Source organism: Cetorhinus maximus, chromosome 17, assembly GCF_964194155.1.
Source record: "Cetorhinus maximus chromosome 17, sCetMax3.hap1.1, whole genome shotgun sequence".
Taxonomy (NCBI): Eukaryota; Metazoa; Chordata; class Chondrichthyes; order Lamniformes; family Cetorhinidae; genus Cetorhinus; species Cetorhinus maximus.
The window spans coordinates 31882313-31889726 of NC_135895.1; positions in this window are offsets into that span (position 1 = coordinate 31882313).

A 7414-nucleotide genomic window follows, 5' to 3' on the forward strand; every position below is an offset into this window, starting at 1 on the left:
TATTTTGGGCTGCATCTTCCGGTCGGCAAGCGGGGGTGGGGCCCGCTCGCCGACACGTGAAATGACACAGGGTGACGTTGAGCGGGCATCCCGACGTCACCCCGCGTCATTGTCGTTTTCAAGTTGGCGGGGGCGCGCAACCGACTCGGCTGTGTGCCGGCCGACCTGTCAACGGTCTATTAAGGCCATTAAAAAAGTAATTGAAATCATTAATGGACCTGCCCTTAATTAATGGACCATCCAACCTTAAGGTTGGCAAGCAGGCCGGGAGCCTTGGCGGGCTTCTGAAAAAACATGAAACCTCATCCACGGACGGGATGAGGATTCATGAGGGATTTTAAAATTTCAGAATGTTTCAAAATAAAAGTTATGGACATGTCCCAGCTCATGTGACAGTGTCACATGAGGAGACATGGCAGCGAAATTTTTTCTTTTGCTTAAAGTGCTTTTCACATTTGAGCTGATCTCCCTGAGGCAGCACTTTGCCTCAGGGTGATGAGTGTGCTCTTTTGTCCGCATGCGCAGAAGAGTGCACTCCCGGCTCAGGGAATCCCTCCCCTGCCCACACAGGGAGCGCATAGCGCTTCCTGGCGGACATCACACTGGGCGGGCCAATTGAGGCCCACCCACGTGAAATGGCAGCATGCCCCCGACTGGGGGCACTGATCAGGAACCCGTGCGCCCGCCCGCACCCGCTCCTGCACAACCCCCCCGCCGATGGTCCGGGGGGGGTGGGGGGCGGTGGGACGTTGCCCTTTGTTACAAGAAGCAGGAAAATAAATTTAGTGTCCACAAAAATAGGCATGTTACCCTGATTTCTAACAAAAGCCGGAAGCGGTTACAAATACAAGGCATCCAGCCCTGAGCTGGCTACTCCAAGATCAGCTCTGGTTTTCCAAACCTTAGAGGAAGAGAGGGCTTAGAAAATTAATACGTCAGAAGAACTATTCAACAACAGTTCGGAAGTGGTTTGTTGTATACTAAAAATTTAAAATGGACTGCAAGGCAGTAATGTACCTATTCCTTGTGTATTACAAGGCAATGTACCTATTCCTTGTGTATTACAAGGCAATGTACCTATTCCTTGTGTATTATAAGGCAATGTCAGTTGGCTGGTTCTGCTATCCTAAGTGGATGCAATTCCTGATTAATGACAGAAAGGAAAAAGGAATGGGTCCATTTCTTAATGTCCTGCTTTAATGCATTTACAATTAATTATGTAACTACGTTCAGGATATCACTGTTTACATTGCTGAGTGAAGGATCCACCAATTCAAACAGAAGATTTTTGGAAAAAGGAATATTTTGTGACTCTTGAATGATAAACATTTTGAGCTTGCTTTTTTTTTACAGATGGTGAATTTTCAAGCTGCTTATTCCAAACATCCTGCGTTACATTCGAAACTTAAACATTATTCTGGGTTTTGCTCAAATGTTCAAAGTAAGGTCAAATATATCCAATCGGATGGAAGATGAGGGCAGTGACTGATGCCATGAAGCATAGTTCAACTATTGTCTTTGAACTAGAACGAACACAGAGAAGTAGTAAAGATACTTTTTAAAATATTTGTTCTTGGGATGTGAGCATTGGTGCCAGACCAGCATTTATTACCCCTCCCTAACTGCCCTTGAGAAGGTGGTGGTGAACTGCCTTCTTGAACCTCTGCAGTCCATGTGGTGTAGGTACACCCACAGTGCTGTTAGGAAGGGAATTCCAGGATTTTGACCCATTGACAGTGAAGGAACAGTGATATAGTTCCACAACAGGATGGTATGTGGCTTGGAGGGGAATTTGCAGGTGATGGTGTTATGATGAGAAAAATAACACACTAGGGGGACATTTTTAGTAGCCACAAGAAATTTGTAACTACGTAGAAAATTTGATGGTAATAGATAAAAAAGGATGATTAAGTCTTGTGATGGAATGGACAAGCGTAAGGGACTGAAACCTCTCTCTCTGACATTATTGATCACACCATCGTCCTTCACTGTCTCTCCTTCGTTGTTCAGCACAGCATGACTGCTTGGTGCTGGAACAATTCCTGTGATATCTTATCTTCCTGCACCGACATCATTACCTCTAAAGACTCCAAAGAAACTATCTTTGACCTCCTCATCTTCCTCAGCTACATGCTGCTTCCTAGTGCCATCATTTGGAGACATGGCACTGGAATTTTGCCCCCGCCCTGCCCCCTTCCTCAGGGCAGGAAGGTTGGGTGGGGGAGGGGCCTGAAAATAGCGGCGCTGGCTGGCATATGGGTTTCCTGCCACCATTCCTGTCACCAGCCATTTTGGGGGAGACTCGGGGGATGCTCGGGGGCCACGCAAGGCCGCCCATCCCCAGGAGGTGGGCAGACAATTAGGATTGTTAAGAGCCTTGTTTAAGGTAAGTTAAGAAGACGAACTGGGATTTTCCAGTCAGCCTCCAGTTTCCCACCTCAGCTGCCTAAAGGCAGGCCACCCAATGACAGGCAAGGGTGCCAGCCCTCTTGGCAGGCTAACATACCCTCCCTACCTGCCTGGGTGAAGGGACAGCCAAAGGTCATCCTGTATAGGGGATTCCCCTCCCCCACTATTCCCCACAGAGCGGTGGCCCGGCTGCTTTTTCTGTTTTTTAATTAAAGTTTGTAAGAAGTGGCTGAGAGGGTGCCTTCTCGTTGAAACATCCTCCCAGTTACTTACTCGGTGCTCTTTTGAAGCTGGAAGGCCTCTGATTATCCGTCCAGCTAATGAGAACCTGCCTGCCATCTTAATTAGACAGGCAGCCTTTCTCCATGACATTAAGAGCTTAGCCAAGTGACCCATGCGAAAATATTAACTTTAATCAGTTAACACCACTGCCACTGCCCCACCCAAACCACCCCCCCACCCGCCGCCTCCCCCACGGATGGGAGGAGCCAATGGAGACTTCATTTTGTGGAGTTTGGAGAAGCAACCCTGCTCTTCCAGGTCCTGGAAAGATTAGTTTAAAGGTGACCTTATAGGGCAGGGGTAGCCAAACTTCCTGAATCTTAGAGCTGCATACGATAATCTCCAGACATTTGAGAACCACAAGACATGGACAACCTCTGCAGACACATTTTTATTATTATTGCACACAGTTTTGTGCCCCCCTTCCCCACTCATGCCCTCCCTCCCATCCCCACTCACTCACTCATGCCCTTCCTTCCCATTCAGCCACACTCACTCACGTCCTCCTTCCTCACTCATTCATCCTCTCCTCCTATTCCACCTTCCTCTCTTCCTGGATTTCTCCACCTTGTCCAGATACGGGAGATCTGGAGTGGAGAGAAGTAGCCCACCCCTAGCCCCTGATTCTCAGCCTCCCCACCCACCCCACCCCCGGCCCTGCTCTTGGCCTCCCCTTCCCCCTTCCCACTTTTGCCCTCGCTCTTGGCCTTGGTTTGGACACCCCTGGTATAGGGCATTTGTATCCACCAAAAGGTTTTACTGAGCAGGGCATCCACAGCTGGCATCAACTGGCATTAGATAGTGGCTATAAGGCCAATGGGATCCTAAAGCTATGATCCCAATTCTTGTGTATTAACAGGCTCCCCTTTGCTTGCTGTCTCACATTGGCTCCTGGTTCTGTAACTCCTCCAATTTATAATTGTCATTCTTATGTTTAAATCATGACCTTTGCCATCAGTCTCTGTCACCTCATACAGGTCTACAACCACCCCATGACCTTTCATTCCTCTGGCCCCATATAATCGCTGCTTCCTTTGTCCCAAATTGCCATCCATGCCTTCAGCTTTCCATCTCTTGGACTATGCTTTTGGTCATCCTTCGGAATATCTCCTTCTTTGATTCAACATCAAATTTTGTCCGATAAAATCTCTGTGATGCTTGTTGAAATGTTTTTCTATGGTAGGACGTGTTACGTAAGTGCAAGTTGCTGCTGTTGAGATATTCCATTGGTCACTAGCTTCTAAAGTAGGGGTGAACGTGAGGAGTGAAAGTGAGGGAGAGGATGGGTGAAGGGGAGATGGAGAAATATAATGGGGGATAGACAGAGCAAAACAGAAGAGAAGAAGAGGCAGAAATAAAGATAGAGAGGGAGAAAGAGAGAGAGAGAGATCAAAAACAGTGGCCATACTGTCATCTCAAATTCAAATACACATACACAAACATAAAACCCTATGACTACCAAGAATCAAACATGCACATATGAAGTAAAATTAAAGGCAAAATTTTCTTCCATGTCCGCAATCCTGTTGCTACCAAGGAACGATTCATTCTTTTCTTTTGAACATCTAGATATCAGCTCCTGCACATAACCATTATATACTAAGTATGATATTGTTGTTCATTCAGATCTACTACCAAGTGGGTTTTGTATACTTTGCATTGGCTCCCATCAAGCAATGTCTTATTTTAAAATTCTCATCCGTGCTTTCAAAAGGGTCCAGAGGAGGTTCACGAGAACGATCCCAGGAATGAAAGGCTTAACATATGAGGAACGTTTGAGGACTCTGGGTCTATACTCGATGGAGTTTAGAAGGATGAGGGGGAATCTGATTGAAACTTACAGAATACTGAAAGGCCTGGATAGAGTGGACGTGGGGAAGATGTTTCCATTAGTAGGAGAGACTAGGACCCCCAGGGCACAGCCTCAGATTAAAGGGAAGACCTTTTAGAACAGAGATGAGGAGAAACTTCTTTAGCCAGAGAGTGGTGAATCTATGGAATTCATTGCCACAGAAGGCTGTGGAGGCCAGGTCATTGAGTGTATTTAAGACCGAGATAAATAGGTTCTTGATTGGTAAGGGGATCAAAGGTTACAGGGAGAAGGTGGGAGAATGGGGTTGAGAAACTTATCAGCCAGGATTGAATGGCGGAGCAGACTCAATGGGCTGAATGGCCTAATTTCTGCTCCTATGTCTTATGGTCTTAAATCCCTCCATGGCCTCACCCCTCCCTATCTCTGTAATCTCCTTCATCGCCACAACCCTCTGAGATATCTGCGCTTCTCTAATTCTGGCCTCTTGATCATCCCCGATTTTAAGTGCACCACAATTGGTGGCCACACCTTTAGCTGCCTACGCCCTAACGCACTGGAATTCCTTCCCTACACCTCTCCAGCTGGTACCTCACTTTCCTCCTTTAAGACGCTCCTTAAAACCTAATTAACCAAGATTTTGGTCATCTGCCCTAAAATCTCCCTGTGTGGCTTGGTGTCACATTTTGTTTCATAATGGTTCTGTGAAGCACCTTGGGACATTTTATAATGTTAAAGGCACTTATATACAGTAAGTTATTGTCATTGTTTAGTTCAAACTCCTACTAATGTACAGTATGCATCAGATAAAGGGAAAAAACACACAACTGTCATGTCAGAACACTGCACGTTAGTGTTAGCACTGCATCTGTGCAGTAAAACAAAGCTGACAATTCATTCACAGTTAGTCTTGTTTTATGAATCAATGATTCAACTCCTGAGCATGCATATAAAGCTGCCCACCAAGGAGCCAATGTTTAATTGCTGAACAATTTGCACCGACTAAGCAAGGCAGTCACAAATCTTTTTTTATTCCTTCATGGGATGTGGGTGTCACTGGCTATGTCAACATTTGTTGTCCATTCCCAACTGCCCTTCCCTCCAAGGAATGGACAATGAATGCTGGCCTTGTCAGCGATGCCCACAACCATGAAGGAATTTTTTTAAAATAAGCTATTTTAATTTATAATAAGGAACTCAGAGGGTTAAATGATCTCTGAAATATAGTACCTTTTATCAAGTTAAAGCATGCCTTTATATGGCCTACTTACGTTTTATCATGTCTATGTGGGTCAGTCTGTTTTACAATCCTCTATTCTGCTGAGCTTAACTGCTGAGTAAAGGCGCTGGTATGTGGTATATTGATGTTGAAGGTCATAGTCTCTCTACTAAAGGTTACCAGACTTGGCTGCGTGTGTGAAACAGCAGACTTCATTGTACCACACCTACTCTGGTAAGTATAATTCCAGAATTTAGAGGGTACAGCTATCAGGGAAAACTGAACAGGCTGTGGCTCTTTACTCTAGAATGAGAGATGACCTGATAAAGATTTCTAACTTCATGGAAGAGTTCAGTAGGGTAAAAGTAGAGATGATGTTTCTACTTTTGGGAAAGAATAAAACTAGGGACCATAAATGTACTACGGACATTAATAAATCTGATAAGGAAATCAGGAGAACCTTGTTTATTCATAGAGTAATTTGAATATAATTGGAATAGAAAACTCCAAAATTCAGAAATACATCAGTCCCAAACATTCTGGACTGGAGAGGTTACAGTGTATTTAAATGGACAACCTGTTTCCTGGGAAATTGTTGGCTGTCTGCCTCTGTCCTGCTTTCGTTAACCCAGAAGTGGACAGTGGGCTTGGATTTGATCTTTTTCCCACCCGGCTCTCAGCTCACTTGTTTTTGGGAGTTTAAATTACCCCCAAAATCTCAATTCTGCCTATTGTCCTTTTCAACAGCAAGTTATAGTTGACAAAGCCATAGATGTGATCGTGTTAAAGTTTCAGAATTATGTCCTTGGACGCAACTAAATCCAATGCTTTCCAAGAGTTACATGGGGGTACATGTTTTCCTGGAAGCAGTTACAATCTGACTGCGCGCAGTCACACTTGCAGGAGACGATATCAGTATTACAAAATGGCCCTGAGCCTCCATGGAGTGGCAATCAGAGTCGGATTGACACTCTGCTCCTAGCTATTGACCTTGAAATCCAGCCACTCCTTTCTCGCCCGACCTTCCAACTCAGGCCGGGCAAGAAGTGTCTCGTGCAGTGGGTTCCTGAGGCCTTGTGTCGAGGGCTGGAGAGTTGGAGGTAAGGAAGCCATGCCCCCTTTTTTACGGCGCTAGCTACCATAAGGCAGATAAGTTTAAGGGTCCAGCCAATTTGAGAAGCCAGGGAGAAGGTAAGTTTGGAAGGTAAGAGGGTAGAATGGGGGAGTAGGGGTGTGGGGTCTCGGTTAGTAGGTGGCGTCAGTTGGTGGAGGGGTAACTTGGTGGGGGTCGGGTGGGGTGAGGTTTGAGCGGAGGGGCCAGGTGGTTGGGGGCGTGGGGGTTGAGTGCTCAGGGGTAGTGGTTGAGTGGCCAGTAGGGGGGTGGGAGTTGGGTGGTCAGTGAGGAGGCGTCGGGTGTGGGGTTCAGGTGGTCAGTGGGGCATTTGGGTGGCGGGAGTTGGAGGGAGGTGGGTGTTACTGGGGGACTTGGAGGTAATTGGGGGTTCCTGTGGAGGCTGGGGGGCAGTCTGGGGGAAGGTCATGGGGGTGGGGGGAGTCCCATTGGGGGTTGGGGGTCAGTGCTATAGTTATCCAGGAGCTAGAAGTGGTTTTAATTCTTCTAACTTTTTCTGGGTAACTATTCTGGTAGGACAGTCGGAACCATCCGAAGTTTGCAACCTATGTCATACTTTTGG